Source organism: Podarcis liolepis, assembly GCF_965112155.1.
Source record: "Podarcis liolepis genome assembly, chromosome: 12".
Classification (NCBI taxonomy): domain Eukaryota; kingdom Metazoa; phylum Chordata; class Lepidosauria; order Squamata; family Lacertidae; genus Podarcis; species Podarcis liolepis.
Window position 1 is genome coordinate 17,981,208 of NC_139563.1, and position 15,670 is coordinate 17,996,877.

At 43.8% G+C, this 15,670-nt stretch overlaps 1 protein-coding gene across 2 annotated transcripts in view; it reads left to right on the forward strand.

Moving 5' to 3' along the window:
* Positions 1–2,557: 2,557 nt before the first annotated feature.
* The window catches only part of PARD3 (par-3 family cell polarity regulator), a 567,261-nt gene continuing 554,148 nt past the window's right edge, over positions 2,558–15,670 (forward strand). For both annotated transcript variants that reach the window (XM_083466611.1, XM_083466612.1), the window contains exons 1-2: positions 2,558–2,674; positions 5,506–5,694. The gene's annotated coding sequence lies outside the window, so the exon portion shown is untranslated. The remainder of the gene's footprint in view (positions 2,675–5,505; positions 5,695–15,670) is intronic.

A 15,670-nucleotide genomic window follows, 5' to 3' on the forward strand; every position in this document is an offset into this window, starting at 1 on the left:
TTGAGATGATTTTTTAAAATATATATATATATATAAAGGAAAAGCAAACTGTGTAATTAATGTTTTCTTCAGGGAAGGAAACGTGATCCTATGTTGCAATTGCTGTGTGTGTATTTGTGGCTGCCTTATATTAGGAAATGAAGGCGTTTGTATATATTTTACAGTCGGGTTTTAGAGCAACATTTCCCACACTTGGGAGAATATTAAATATTTGTCCTTTCGGGGATTCTAACTTTGAAAATGAGATAAGAAACATTTCTCCATTTTTAAGAACAAGGCCAAACCACAATTGTTATGGAAGCATGGCTTAGTATTTGAACAAATCTAAAACAAATTTCAAATGGAACATCTCTTTCCCTGCAACAATAGAGACATGCTGATGCATGATTAGATATAGTCCCTGGTGGATCGGTAACTATTAATGTCAGTGGCAAAAAGAGAATCAGGCAGAGAAGTGGAAAGTAGCAGAATTGGGGGAAATACAACAAAAGCAAATATGGAGTGAAGCATTAAGGTGTGTTGTTGGTTCTAGGTAAAGGTACCCCTGCCCATACGGGCCAGTCGTGTCCAACTCTAGGGTTGCACGCCCATCTCGCTTAAGAGGCCGGGGGCCAGCGCTGTCCGGAGACACTTCCAGGTCACGTGGCCAGCGTGATGAAGCTGCTCTGGCGAGCCAGCACCAGCGCAGCACACGGAAACGCCATTTACCTTCCCGCTATAAAGCGGTACCTATTTATCTACTTGCACTTGGGGGTGCTTTCAAACTGCTAGGTGGGCAGGAGCTGGGACTGAAAGACGGGAGCTCACCCCGCCGTGGGGATTCGAACCGCAGACCATGCGATCGGCAAGCCCTAGGCGCTGAGGTTTTACCCACAGCGCCACCAGCGTCAGACATTGTTGGTTCTATGACTCCAGAAATAAGGGATTTCTTGATATAGTGTTCTAGCTGCACATAGGTCATAGCTGTCAACATTCCCCTTTTCTTGTGAGGAATCCTATTCAGAATAAGGGAATTTCCCTTAAAAAAGGGGAAACATCGACATCTATGACATAAGTACTAAAGCAAAGCAGCTAGTGGCTCCAGACTGGAGGAACATCATGAAAAATGGGGAAGAGTTGTTGTAGTCTACCACAGGCAATTTTCTAGTAGCTGATCAAGGGTTGCATCCAATGCTAGCTACTTTGGGTAGGTTGCTACTAAACCAGCCCCTTCACCCCTACTTGCAATTTGAGGTAAAAAATCTATTCCCTGGGCACTTCACAGGAACACACAACAAATAAAAAGCACTTGTTTGCTCACTCATTATGTAGCCATGGAAAAAACACCTAATATACACGTATACAGTGTTTTAGTGTTTCGTAGCATTGCTGGCCTACTCTCTTGAGAACTAGATGGGTCCCTTTCCCAGAGAGCAGAAATTTCAGGTGCTTTTATAAGTAATTTGAAGCCAGCTCTACTGTTAGCAGCTCTGCCTGAGCATCTGCGGCTTGGTCCTGAGGGAATCGTGTTAAATGCTGGCAACAAGTGAGACTCTGATATCTCGGATGAAAGAGGAAATAAAAATTAAGCTTTCCTCTGTGTCAAATGATTAAAGGCTGTAGTAAACAAGCCAGCAAAGCTTTCCTTCGGTAGCAGCCACATTCTAATCTTCACAAAGGCGCAAGATGTGCTTTGTACAAACAAGCAGCTACTATTACGGACTTAGTAGCTCAGTACTTATTCATCCTAATGGCTGCTCTTTGAATTGTCTCAGTCCATATCATGCAAAAATAATTTTCATTACCGCCACATCTGCACTGTATATTTAAAGGAGCCATTTTAAACAGCCGTGTTTCACTCCATATCTATCATCTATCTGTCTATCTATCTATCTATCTATCTATCTATCTATCTATCTGTCTATCTATCATGGGAGCTTTGTTGGTTTAAGGGTGCTGAGAATTCTTTGGAGACCCATATTCCCCTCACAGAAATTCCCAGAGTAGTTTTTTAAAAAAATCCTTCTCAGGGATCGGGGAAATCATTCTACTGTTATAACGGGGAGTTCTGTGGTTTATTGTTAGAAAATGGTTGAACAGATTCATTTGAAGCTTGACAGAACAGGCGCAGTAAGTTTGTGGATGGTCCATGCTGCATTTGGGGTAGAAGCAATAATAAATGGCTTATTCTTTTTAACAATTGCAACATTTGACGAGGGGCTGTTGACAAGTTCTGTGCATTTTTCTTCCACACGCTTTCCTGGTGTGTGCTTTCCATAAAGATTTCTCTGTTTTCACTACATTTTTGGGGGGTGGGTGGGAATTGTCTGATGTATTAGGTTCAGGGGGCGTCTAATACGTGCTTTTGTGTAGTAGATGTCTTACATGTTTGTAGTTTTTAAAAGGCTTGGGGGGGGCAATGCAAGACAAAGGGATTTCACAAGGCTCTTCCCAGAAATGCTCAGCATGAACCTGTTTTGAGAGGGTAAGTGGGGGGAGGGGAGGGGTGTTGAATGGAATGTTGGGTGGAGTGAGTGTCAGGCAGAGAGGTTGACAGTTGGAAAATGACAGTTAGATGAGGCTGTGTGAGGAACAGGAAAAACTGGGGGGGGGGAGGAGACAAGAGAGATGCAAATAAATAAAATGAATATATGTCTTTATTATAAGGCCACAGCTGTAGTCCTATTTGTCAAGGGTGAATCAGGAAAATAGCATTCTGCTATTAAGCTGAAAAAAATTGGTGTCTTTTTTTTTTTTAGTAACTTTGATGGCTTGAAAATGGCTGCATAGCAATGGTCTAGTTTGAAACTTGGCAGTGTAGTTTGAGGACAGACCATGCCAAATTTCAAGTTTGCCGGATGAGGGTTCTCAAATTCAGTTAACAAACAAAAACAGTTCAGTTTGGTATGCTTTGTTGAGGGCATTCAATATTCACTCAAGCTCCAAAATGCCAAGGAACGGCTGCTGTCAAAGGCCACATTTGTCTCTTCAGTCTACGCAACTGAAGCTACCATTCCACATTACAAGTAAACAATGGCAAGCAGTGCCTTGCACATAGAATAATAGTGTTCAGTTCTCCCATGGGAAACACTCCCTGACTGAAACCCCAGAGAGCCCCTGCCAGTCAGTGTTGACAGTTCTGGGCTAAATGTTCCCATGGTCCCTGACTCAAGAATGAGGCAGTTTCCTGTGTTTCCTACACCTGGGCAATGTTAAATGATGATTGCCCTCAGAAGCTAGATAAGCTGTCAAAGGTCTGGTGCAAAAGGAACAGGGGCCACTGAAGGGCAACAACTGCCTATGGGCCAGTGATCAGGAATGTGAGAGCAAAGGCAGACAGGTGGCAGCTGCCAGCAGCTACACAGCCTTAACCCACTGATAACTCTTCTTTCCCTCCACCCCACCTCCCATTTTTGAATTCCTGACTCAGCTGTCTCAGTATAACTGAACACTTGGCCTTGCATCTGGTGTCTGTGATTCGGTTACCGTTTTGTACACATTGATCTTTCCGCCCATGTTAGCTGATGCAGTTTTAGGCTCTTGGAGAAGGGGAGACACACACCACATGCACACAAAACAGATTCCACTTAGCAAGAAGTGTTTGCATAAGGCTTTTCCACCAGCTGGCTAAACCATTCTGCAATTGCATCATAGTAAAGAACACATTAATATATGTTTCTCTGCTTTGCTAGGTAAATGTTACATTATAGCTCTTTCCCTCTGAATTAGGGGCACTCTTGGGATTTAATTTAATCGCTGATGCTCAGGAGAGCCCAAACCCAGAATCTATTTTGATTGCCAGAGCTCAGCCCTGGACCCTGTGCATTAGTAATGAAAGAGAGTGCTTCTGAGCGTATGCAGAGTACAATTTCCCTCACTACAGCTGCCAATCCTCTTCACACACGAGACTAGCCTAACTGCTTGTGTAGGCTCCCAGGTATGGGGTGAAGAAGAATTGCCCATTTCAACTACTAGTTTGTGTGCAATTTTAAAAGTGCGTATATTGAACAAGTTATGACATCTATGGATAATAAACGGGTGGAAAAAAGGACCTTGAAACTACTGTATTTTGCCCTTTATGACAATAACAACAGTCCTCCCCCCATTTTCATGGCACAGAAGTACACAGAGTGTGATGTGACATATCTGGTGACATCAGCTGTTATGTCACGTCACACTCAGATACAGTGGTACCTCGGGTTAAGAACTTAATTCATTCTGGAGGTCCGTTCTTAACCTGAAACTGTTTTTAACCTGAGGTACCACTAATGGGGTCTCCTGCTGCCGCAGCACTATTTCTGTTCTCATCCTGAAGCAAAGTTCTTAACCTGTGGTACTATTTATGGGTTAACGGAGTGTGTAACCTGAAGCATCTGTAACCTGAAGTGTCTGTAACTTGAGGTACCACTGTATTTAGCAGGACATAAATAATCCACAGTTCCAGAACTGAATGGGTACTGCAATGTAAAAGGAGCATTGGAAGCTAGGACAGAAGTGCTAATAGCATCATAACTAAGAAAACTAATGCAATAATCCTCACAATAATAATCTGAATGCACCCATAGTAGTAAAATACTCCACATTTTAACATTGTTTTTCTCTTTGGGCCCTGGTCCATTAGGGCAAATGGGGCACCCTCAGCCTGTCCTCATCAACCCACCCCACCTGCCAGCCAGTCAGAAGATGGCTCCCCCTACTGTTGGTCTCCTTGCCTCCCTCCTTCCCAGTTCCTATAAGCACTAACCAACAGTGCTATTTTTCTAGAAAAAGAGGTGCCGGAAATCACTATGAACACCTCCCTTGTTCTCTTATAATGGCAATGGCACCCACCTGAGAGGTGCCAGAACTCAGTTCTGTCTGGGAAAAAAGTCCTGCTAACCACTATTGTCTTTGGGAATTTTGTGTGTAATGCCCCATCATTGCCTGACTTGTAAAACCCTTATTCCCAGAGGGCTCCTGGTTTAACTGGACATGAATTTTGATTTTTTATTATGAGCAGATGGAGGGGGGGAAAGTGAGTTATAAATTAAGAGAAAGTAAATAAATCAATAATTTAAACTTGCCAATTACACACCTTAATTTATGAGTGGGCTTATGGGTTGTATGTAGTAACCAATCATTATTGCTAACTATGGAGAGACTTTGGATGTGTAAATTATATAAACCGCAGCACAGTCAGACAAAACCCTGTAGTTGATCAAATCAGTATTTGATCAGAAGCTTCACTGGCTTTCATATAGAACAGAAGCAGAAAATATTCCATCAGAGTATCTTCTGTAATTCTATGCTTGCTGTACTTCTTCAGTGAATTTGTACATGGTTATCATTTCCCAGATTTTAGCTATTTATTTATTTAAAATATATACCACTGTATCATAAAAACATATCACAGTGGTTTACAACAGTATAAAGACATAAATTGTTTTATGCTGTTTTATTGCTATTTAGAGGCTTGCTTGGGAGACTTCTAGTTATTATCTGACACATCCTGTCTATGAATGCTTACAAAAGTCTTTCTTCATGTAGGAATCCAGAAGCATGGCTTTTAGGAGGTACTCATTGCCTATGTGGAGAAATTCTCCTACCCAGCAACCATGCTGTTCCAGATCTTCCCCATATTTTGCTCCCTCCTCCATGGAGTATGAACCAACCTGCCCATGCTCCTTCTAACATTGTCGGCTATAACTTGGATACATTAGCAGAAGCTTTGCAGAGGTAATATATAACTTACTCAGAATTCTTATATCCTGTTTTTTCCCCTTTGTATTTAAAATGGTTTGTAAGGTGGCAAATGTCCAGGTGTCAATCCAATCATTTTGCCCAGCCTAGCCCAAGTCATCCCACCCTATTCTTGAACTCAGACGGGGATGTTGTTCAAAAATTGCATTTGGAGGATATTATAAATGCAGGTTTTTCTCTTGGATTTTTGACTGCTGGCTGCATCTCTGAAGGATTCAAAAGATACGAGTGGGAGTTTGGCCACCTACTTGATATGAGACTGGCAAAGAAAATGATTTATTGCAGGTATACAGAGATGGTGAGATTGGTTCCACCTCCCCACCCCTTTGTGACTGCGAACTTTATTTGCAGATCTTCCCCAATATCTTTAACAACAGTTCTGCATGCAGGTATTGACCTGTACATCTTTGCCCTGCGAGTGCCAAACTATAGCCAGAACAATGTGAGGGATGGTGGAAACGCAATAGCAGAGATGATTCTGTGTGCAGCTCCCCCCCCCTTCCCCCCTGGAAATAATTTTTATTTGATTTTACAAACAAGAAGTTATAACAATATCAAATACATAACCATATACAGTGGTACCTTGGGTTAAGTACTTAATTCATTCTGGAGGTCCGTTCTTAACCTGAAACTGTTCTTAACCTGAAGCACCACTTTAGCTAATGGGGCCTCCTGCTGCTGCCGCGCCACCGGAGCCCGATTTCTGTTCTTATCCTGAAGCAAAGTTCTTAACCTGACGCACTATTTCTGGGTTAGCGGAGTGTGTAACCTGAAGCGTATGTAACCTGAAGCGTATGTAACCCAAGGTAGCACAGTATTGAGAGTTCTCTGAATCTCCTGACTTCCCACCCTCCCCTCAGTGGGTCCTATTGTCAACATCTTCAACTGCATATTATTTCACAGGCCATAAATTGTATCTCTCCATATTATCCACAGTGCTTGTTATGTTACAAGTGTTATTAAAATCCTGCTAGTGTTTTTATCTGCTTACAGTGGTCTCCTAAATAGATTGTGAATTTTTCCCATTCTTTCTTAAAGTCTTTTTAAAGTCTTTTTCTTATTGGTTCCTGGGCTTTCCGGTCAGTTTTGCAACTTTGGCGTACTCCAACTGCTTAATTTGCCATTCCTCTCTGGTAGGCACTTTATCTTCTTTCCATCTGGTTCCGCCTTTTTCAAGGCAGCTGCAATAGCAGAGAGGTTCCTCCTTATCTAATAACTCAACCAGTCTACATATATTTGCATCATTTTATTATGGAAACTAGACTCTTTTGAGTTTATAGTGAACCACTGCCGGGAGAACAGAGCACCCCCTTGAAAGCTGATCATCCCTGTTCATGTAGGAAATAGCTGTGCTCTTGCTTTTACCCCTGGAAGAGTCTGTAGCTCAGGAGTGGGGAACCTTTGACCCTCCAGATGTTATTGGACTCCATCTCCCATCAGTCGAAGTGAGCATGACCAAAGATCAGGAATGAGGGGAGTTGTAGTCCCATATCATCAGGATGACCACGGGTTCATCTCCATTGCTTTTAGCTCTACTTATATAAGAAGGCCATGTTAATGTGGTGTCAGTTGGTTTTGAAGATAAAATTAGCCCTTTTGCAGTTTTGCAGTTTTGGAGGTTCAGATTTCGGTTTATTGTTTAGGGCTTCTGCATTAACATTTGGAAGGAAGTTGTAGCGTGTGTGACAAGGGCTGAGTCGGAATGAGGTAACCATGTAACATTTCCAGGCATAGTCCCTTGCACAGGCTTCAACAAGAAACTAGGGTGGCATCCAGAAGTCATTGCAGGAACATAAAATATTATATGGAAATGGGCCCTCAACAGATAAATAGATTTCCTTAACTTCACATTAGCAAATCTTTAAAAGATAAGTAGAATATGAACAACAGCCTTCTTACCCCCCACAAATGGTTGGCAGTGAGGCTTAAGTAGGCAATAATCTGAAATGTCTATATAAGTGTAATTATTGATATTTTCACACCTCCTTGGCAGCTATCGGCCAATGCATGTTGGGAGCAATTTCCAGTTCCAGCTGAACTGAACTGATGTAAAGGTGGCTTTAAGCCATCTCTGTGCTGCTGCTCCTTGACTTGCACATTGCTTTGTGCCAACACCCGAGGCCCTGGCCCATTCATTTCTTTCTCAAGAGTGGATTGAGACAGGTTGAGGCAGATCTCCTAAAAGCCATTCTCCCTTTTCTGAAGTCATTGCCTTCAGCCTTCCCATGCACACACCTGCTGCATTGTCATTTGGGTAGAACTAACGTTTTACACACATCAGGTGGCTCTGGAGTCTTTCTCTGGCACTCTCTGTGATTAATTAGAATGAGAATGTCTGCACCTTTCAGAGGTTTGTTTCTCCTTGTTGGGGTCAGGATGTGGTGTGTTAATTTCATAGCTCCTTTTTTTTTTTTGCTTCCTCCCACAGCCCATAGTCACTATTCACTTGTTGAGACTTGTCATAATTCTGTAGGGGCAAGCACTTTTTTCTTCTTATTTAGCTGCGTAGCTCCAAATAGTCAGGAGCTCTTCATTTTGGCTTTGTCTCACCCTTAGGCACCAGGTCAGATTCCAAGAAGTGGGTCCTCAATGGGAGCCTTCCTAAAGGCCACAATTGCACCTGCACAAACAAGAGGGAGAACATTAAATGAGAGCAAGTACACCAAGTCATTTGGTGAGGACTAGAAGCTTGTCAAGTGCAAGTAGATAAATAGGTACCACTCTGGCGGGAAGGCAAACAGCATTTCTGTGCGCTGATCTGGTTCGCCAGAAGCAGCTTGTCATGCTGGCCACATGACCCGGAAGCTGTCTGTGGACAAACGCCAGCTCCCTCGGCCAGTAAGCGAGATGAATGCCACAACCCCAGAGTCATCCACGACTGGACGTAACGGTCAGGGGTCCCTTTACCTTTACCTTTACCTAGAAGCTTGAACTAAATAGCAGAAGCAAATTTAATGTTTCCATAGCTAAATCATTTGCATATGGAATACATACATCCCCAGGACAAGGTACTGAGCCTTTAATGGTTGCATGATAGGCATAAATTAAATGTAAATATTTTCTCACTAATGCACATTCACTGGCAAATCTCTACTTATTATACAGTTGCTAAAGGCACAGAGTTTTGATTGGTTGATTGAAAAGTGATAACTCTATCTGAGACATATAAATAATGGCACAATTCCTTTGAATATGTACATAGTGCTTTTCCTCATCACTAGCACATCACAACCTACCAGTACAGAGTTTCCAGGTCAAATGGTGTGATGCCCAGGTTGACTTGGAAGGTTTTAGAACATTTAAATTACTTGTTACTTATACTGTGGGATTAAATGCTACTGATTATTCTGGGCAGTGCTTTTGTTTTCTTCATTTTGGATCATGTGTTTTCAGTCAGGCTGTATGGCCCTGGCCTGAGAACCATGTTGTTGCCCATGTGTTGTTTTCTTGGCTCTTCCCCCAAAACTAGTGCTTACTTTATCCTCTAACTCTCTCTGTGTTCTTGGAGCTTGGAGCCAGGCACTCCCAAAGTCTAAGAGCTGATTCATTACTTAGCCTTCAGCAAGTCTAATAACTTGCCACTTTGTATTTCAGGTTCCCATTTCTGTCTTTCATAGTGATTGTATTATAGCTCTCTAAGGGAGAGGGGAGAAAAATATTTTGTTCGAGTGGCATTTTGGAGAGGTGCAGCCTGATCCTGTGTGCTTTCTTGGTTAGCCCAGTGAGGCTTTTTCTCAGGAAAATGTGGACAGGACTGCAGGATTTCCATATGGTGTTGGTATATTAATAATATACTTCAGTTTCCTGGCTTTGCTTTTAGATATGAGTAATCATGAGCTAGGGTTTGATCTGGGCCATATGGAGCAGTTGCAGCAACAGTGGGACTTCTCTCCTCCTCCAGCTTATATACTCTCATCTGATAGGTTGAAGTCATCACTGCTCTTCACTTTTCTGCTTCAGACTGCCCTGACTCTCCCTCATCCCCTGGCTCCTTGTGGGTGGCGTGATACTCCACAAATCACTGGTGCCCTCACCTAGGTCACTCTCCTCGTCCCTGCCTCCACCACACATACACTTCAGAGCCCTGCCACTCCCTGATATCTAATAATAATAATTTTATTATTTATACCCCACCCATCTGACTGGGTTTTCCCAGCCACTCTAATATTCCTGGAGACCCACTGGGCAACAGCACAGAGTGCTTTGGGGTGACAAGTGGTGGTGAGGTGTTGGTTGACAGAGTTGTATATGCCATACAGCCTGTCTCACACTTCTAACATAGCCTGATGCCCATCACTCCCTAAATTAACTCTGTTATCTTAAGTCCTGCAGTCACAACTTCTGTACATGGAATGGGGATGGACATCATCTTGTCTGTCATCTCAAACAACAAAATGCATCATGTCCATCCCAAATGCACAGATTTAAGCAATTGTTATAATCATAGGCGCCGACCCCATGGGGCCTGAGGGGGCCCGAGCCCCCTCAAAAATTCGTTTGGGGGGGCTCAGCCCCCCCAATAATCTCGGGCGGCGGTGGGCGCGTCCGCGGCTTTTATAGGGCGCCCGGCGCGCACCAGCTCGATAACGGGCACCGGTGCGGCGGGGGGCGCCGGGCCGGGGGAGGGGGGCGGCCGGCCTGTCTCCTTGGCAACCCCATTGAGCAGCGCCGGCTCCCCCGGGAGGGCCATTCCCCCGCGCCGCCGATCGCCAACACCGCCGACGCTATGGCTGCCCGAGCCTGAGCCTGAGCCTGAGCCCGACCCGGAGCCCAAGCCCAAGCCCGAGCCTGAGCCCCACCCGGAGCCCGAGCCTGAGCCCGAGCCCGAGCCCGACCCGGAGCCCGAGCCTGAGCCCGACCCGGAGCCCGAGCCCGAGCCCGTCAGTCAGTCAGTCAGGAAGGAAGGAAGGAGAAATGGGGAGGGAGACGAGGGAGGAAAATTGCGCGCAGGGTGAAGAAAGGAGAAGGGCGAACGAGACGAGCTTCCAACCCCAAAAAGGGCTGGAAGACTGGGAGGATGAAGGATCGGGAAAGAAAGCGACGCCTTCCCCGCCCGCGACGTCGCCCGCTTGTCATTGGCAGCGCAGCGGGCGCCCAGAGGGGCTGGGCACTGGCGCAGGGCCGCTCCACAGCCGCGGAGGACAGCTGCGCGGCTAGCAAGGTGCGCCGCGTAGAGCGCGGCCCTTGTGTGGCCCGGTGGCCAGGCAAGCTCGGGCGGGGACCCCCATGCGAATCTAAGACGGGAGAAGAGGGCAGAGCAAAGGGGGTCCCTTCCCCAACCTCCGGCTCTGAGACTTCCCTGCGCCCCAGAAAAGCGAAAGGATTTTCTCTTCTTCTTTTTTTATAAATATTTTATTAAGTTTTCAAATACAAAGTTAGAAACATACACTGAAGAAAAAAGTAAAAGAACAAGAAAAAGAAAAAAAGAAGAAGAAGAAGAAGAAGAAGAGTTTGGATTTGATATCCCGCCTTTCACTCCCTTTTTAAGGTGTCTCAAAGCGGCTAACATTCTCCTTTCCCTTCCTCCCCCACAACAAACACTCTGTGAGGTGAGTGGGGCTGAGAGACTTCACAGAAGTGTGACTGGCCCAAGGTCACCCAGCAGCTGCATGTGGAGGAGCGGAGACACGAACCCGGTTCCCCAGATTACGTGACTATCACTCATAACCACTACACCACACTGGCTCTCAAGAAGAAAACCAACCATTCAACACATTTTTTTATATAACTAACTGGACTTCCTCGCATCTCCCTTACCCTGCATTCTTTATAATAAAGATATCAGCAAATTATTACCTTGTTTTGTACCTTATTTTGTACTTTTCAAATACTATACCTCTAAATTTAACATACTTTTCATCAGTTACTTATATCTTAAATTAAACATAGTATTACCTTAGATTTTGACCTTTTCTTACTTAAAATATAATTTCCTGTTTCCCAAATCTAATTGCTGAAGCAATAGTTTCCAAATCGTGTAAATTTTTAACATTCATACAACTTATATTGTTTTTGTAAATAGTCCTTAAATTTTTTCCAGTCCTCTTCCGTTGTTTCTTCTCCCAAATCTCGGATTCTGCCAGTCATTTCAGCCAGTTCCATGTAGTCCATCAATTGCGTCTGCCACTCTTCCAGTGTGGGCAAATCTTGTGTCTTCCAATATTTTGCGATAAGTATTCTTGCTGCTGTAGTTGCATACATAAAGAAAGTTCTATCCTTCTTTAACACTTTCTGGCCAACAATGCCCAAGAGGAAGGCCTCTGGTTTCTTGGGAAAGGTATACTTAAATACCTTTTTAAACTCATTATAGATCATTTCCCAGAAGGCCTTCACTTTTGGACAAGTCCACCAGAGGTGAAAGAATGTCCCTTCAGCCTCCTTACATTTCCAACATTTATTATCAGACAGGTGATATATTTTTGCAAGCTTGACTGGGGTCATGTACCACCTATAAATCATTTTCATAATATTTTCCTTCAAGGCATTACATGCCGTGAATTTCATTCCGGTGGTCCATAACCTTTCCCAGTCCTCAAACATGATGTTATACCCAATATTCTGAGCCCATTTTATCATGGCTGATTTGACTGTCTCATCCTGAGTGATTTTCTCTTCAACCTGCCCTCCATCCTCTTGCAGAAAACTCTTTGCCTGCCCTGCCCTGCCCGTATCTCGTTTTTGCTTTTTAATTCCACACACGCACCCTTCGGACTTCGTGGCAATCGGGCGCGCGGGTGCGTTTCCTAAGAGAGTGAGGACCCCCGCCTCCTCCCCACCTGCTCCCTCGCCAGCCAGCCAGCTGCGCACCCTAGCCGGAGAGCCCCGGCCGTCCCTGTCGCGCAATCGGCTGGATCTCCCTTCAGCAGGCCGTGCTCACAACTCGGCCCAGGGACCCCCAGCAGCGGATCTCCGGCTCAGCTGAAGAATCCGGCAACAAGCCCCCTCCTCCCCAATCGCTCCACCGAAATACGCTCCAAAACCCCCCAGATAGGCCGCTGGCCGCCAAGTCTAGTGGCGCCCTGAGCGAGGGTCTCTCCCCAACACCGCCACCTCGAACTGCGTTCTCCCGGCTACCCGAGCGAACCAGCGGCAGGACCCCGGTATGGCCCCCCCCAATATTTTTTATAAGTCGGCGCCCCTGGTTATAATTTATTTCCACAAAACAAGCTAGATACTTTGGAATTATAGACCCCTTTAATTACCACTGGGTTCATTGCTAGGCCTGGTGAAACGGCGTTATGTAATTGGGGTGTGACAACCATTATAAGATGGACTTTTGTGTAAACTGTGGGTGTTGCACTAGCTAGCAGAGAGGGCCCTCAAATTAAAATGGCTCCTGCTCCTGTGGATGAGAGGTCTGCAGCCTTCAATTAATCTCGCTGGAGCTGAACTCTTATAACCTTGTGGTTAGAGAATTATAGGATAGAGTGAAAAAGGAAAATGTTTGGGGACAAAGTATGGTTTTGGCATGGAGAGATTTAGGAGTGAAAAGAAAGCTAGCTATATGTTAAACTGTAGGAATGTTAAACTTCACATTGCATCCCCCCCCCCCAAAGCAGGGTTAAAAATACACACACGTCATTAGTTGCTTTGATGGGTTTCATATAAAAGACAATAACAAGCTCTCCTTTTCTGTCGTTACCCTTCATTTTGCAAGCATCAGTGTGGCCGAGCTGTTATATTACTGCATCTGTTAACAATTTGGTTCGGTTTGCGTATGTCTATATGAATGGTCGGCTCTTTACAGGTCTCCAAAAAAGCTCCATGCACGAGCTATGAGAAACCATGAAATAGCATTAAGTGTAGCAAAAGAAGGTCTTTAGATACCTAAGTATGGTTCTGAAATTAAATCATGAAAATGAAAGGCAATATGCCTAGATTCAATCAATGAGTGGGCCCCTAACATTCTATGTGGTCTTGGTACAGTAATTGGATCACTGTAATCTATAGACTACTCACTATGCCAATCCTCAAAACAGATGTAATAATCACATCCTATGAAAACACTTGATGGTTGAGAATTCAAAAGACACACTAAAAAGTGCTTTTTAAATAGCACCAATGTGGAACATTTTTTGCTTGCTTGTCCCCATGCTTGCAAGCTGTGTACTAAGTTACACAAAAATTGCTTAATTTACATAAAGTACACAGGTTGTAGAATTCAGCTAATATACAGAATGTGGATCATCTTTTGCACTTAAACAGAATTTTGCACTGAGCAAATAGAAACCTGGCTATAATATAACAATTATGCCATGTAGTGAGTTGTATATATAAATAAACAGTTTAAAGATCTTTGTTTAAAGACTATTGTTACAACAAAGATCCCAGAAAGGCTGGAGGACTCCATTAATAGCCTATTATTGCTTACTGCCACATAGAATCATGATATGTTGTAATAGTGAGTCCAAAATCATGATATGATCTGTGATAAGGAGAAAATAGGCCATGAGAACAGTTAAAACTTCTGATAGCAAACTTTACAAATTGTTTCAATCACAGCACACTACATAAGGACTTCTGTTTATTAAGTCTGTTAGGAGTAAGTCCCAGAAAAGACAATAAACTTCTGAATGGACATATACAAGGTTGCACTATACAACTTGAGCTTGATGGCCCCCATTCTAATAAAGGTAAATGCTTCCCAAATCAGCTTCCCAAGTTGATTTTTTTTATTATCATAGTTCTATCCTGCATTTCCTCCAAGGAGCTCAAGTTGGTGTACATGGTTCTCCCCCTACCCATTTTATCCTCACAGCAACCCTGTGAGGTAGGCTAGACAGAGAGATGGTGACTAGCCTAAGGTGACCCAATCAGCTGAGTGTGTATTTAATCTTGGCCTCCCATGACAAACTACTCTAACTACTCTACCACATAATATCCAAATATTATCCCCAGAAGCAAACTATTGTGCCAGACTCAAGAGACTTGTTATTGCCAGTGGACCAACATTGGGCAATAAAGCTTCCCTTCATTGACACTACAGGTGCACAGTGGGCTTAAATAGTAACTAATATTTACGTAATGCACAAGCATATATTTAATAGTGCAAGATCAATGCAATGTTTCCCAGCCCTCCCAAATGAAATGCATTGATTTCTCAGTCTATACAAACAGGATCTGAGAGGATATAGAGGATTTGACTGTGTTCGTTAAAAAAAACTCATCAAGAGAAGAGTAGGAGTGTCATATTGTACCTCCTTAACGATAAAGCCACATTGTCCCCAGTTCATCTGGCTTCTTCAGATAGCTTGATGCTCATTCTTCTTACAAGCATTACTAATGCTCATAAATAAATACTGAAAATGCATGTGCCGCTCTGACACATTTATCAGCAGGCGCATGTGTGGGCATGCTTATAGAGGTGGATAGAGTACCCCCAGTAACAGCATTAACAAGAAACAACTTCAGGGACTAGGTGTATATATAAATAGATTCCGTAACCATTGAACTACTGTGTTAATCAGAGAGATGCTGAGCCTACAGAAATGTTATGAAAACTGGTGAATGGGAAACACAATGAAGATTTACATTCTGAGATCTGGCATCTTTTATCCATGCTAAAATTACCGCTACTCAAGTACTACAGACAGCCCATGGTTCTTAGCATTCCGTGGCATTCCTCAAGTGTAGGGTAGAGAAGGTGATCAGGATCGACCAGCAAATACCTGAGTCATTTGTAGTAGAGTGGCAAGGATGTCTGACTCCCAACTGTTCAACCAGTGGTGTAGCGTGGGGAAGCATGGGGGTGTGTGTGTGTGATATGCTAGGCCATGCCAGATCCTGTCCCCTTGGGAGCACATTCAGTGCCCGCCCTGAATTTGACTACAGAGAGTTTGACTAATCTCTGCCACTGTGTTTAACAACAGCAGTAAAAAAATGATTCTCCTTATCTTGGATTATAAGGCTATCAATGGCTACTAGCTACTAGATAAGCACCTGGTCTGATCCA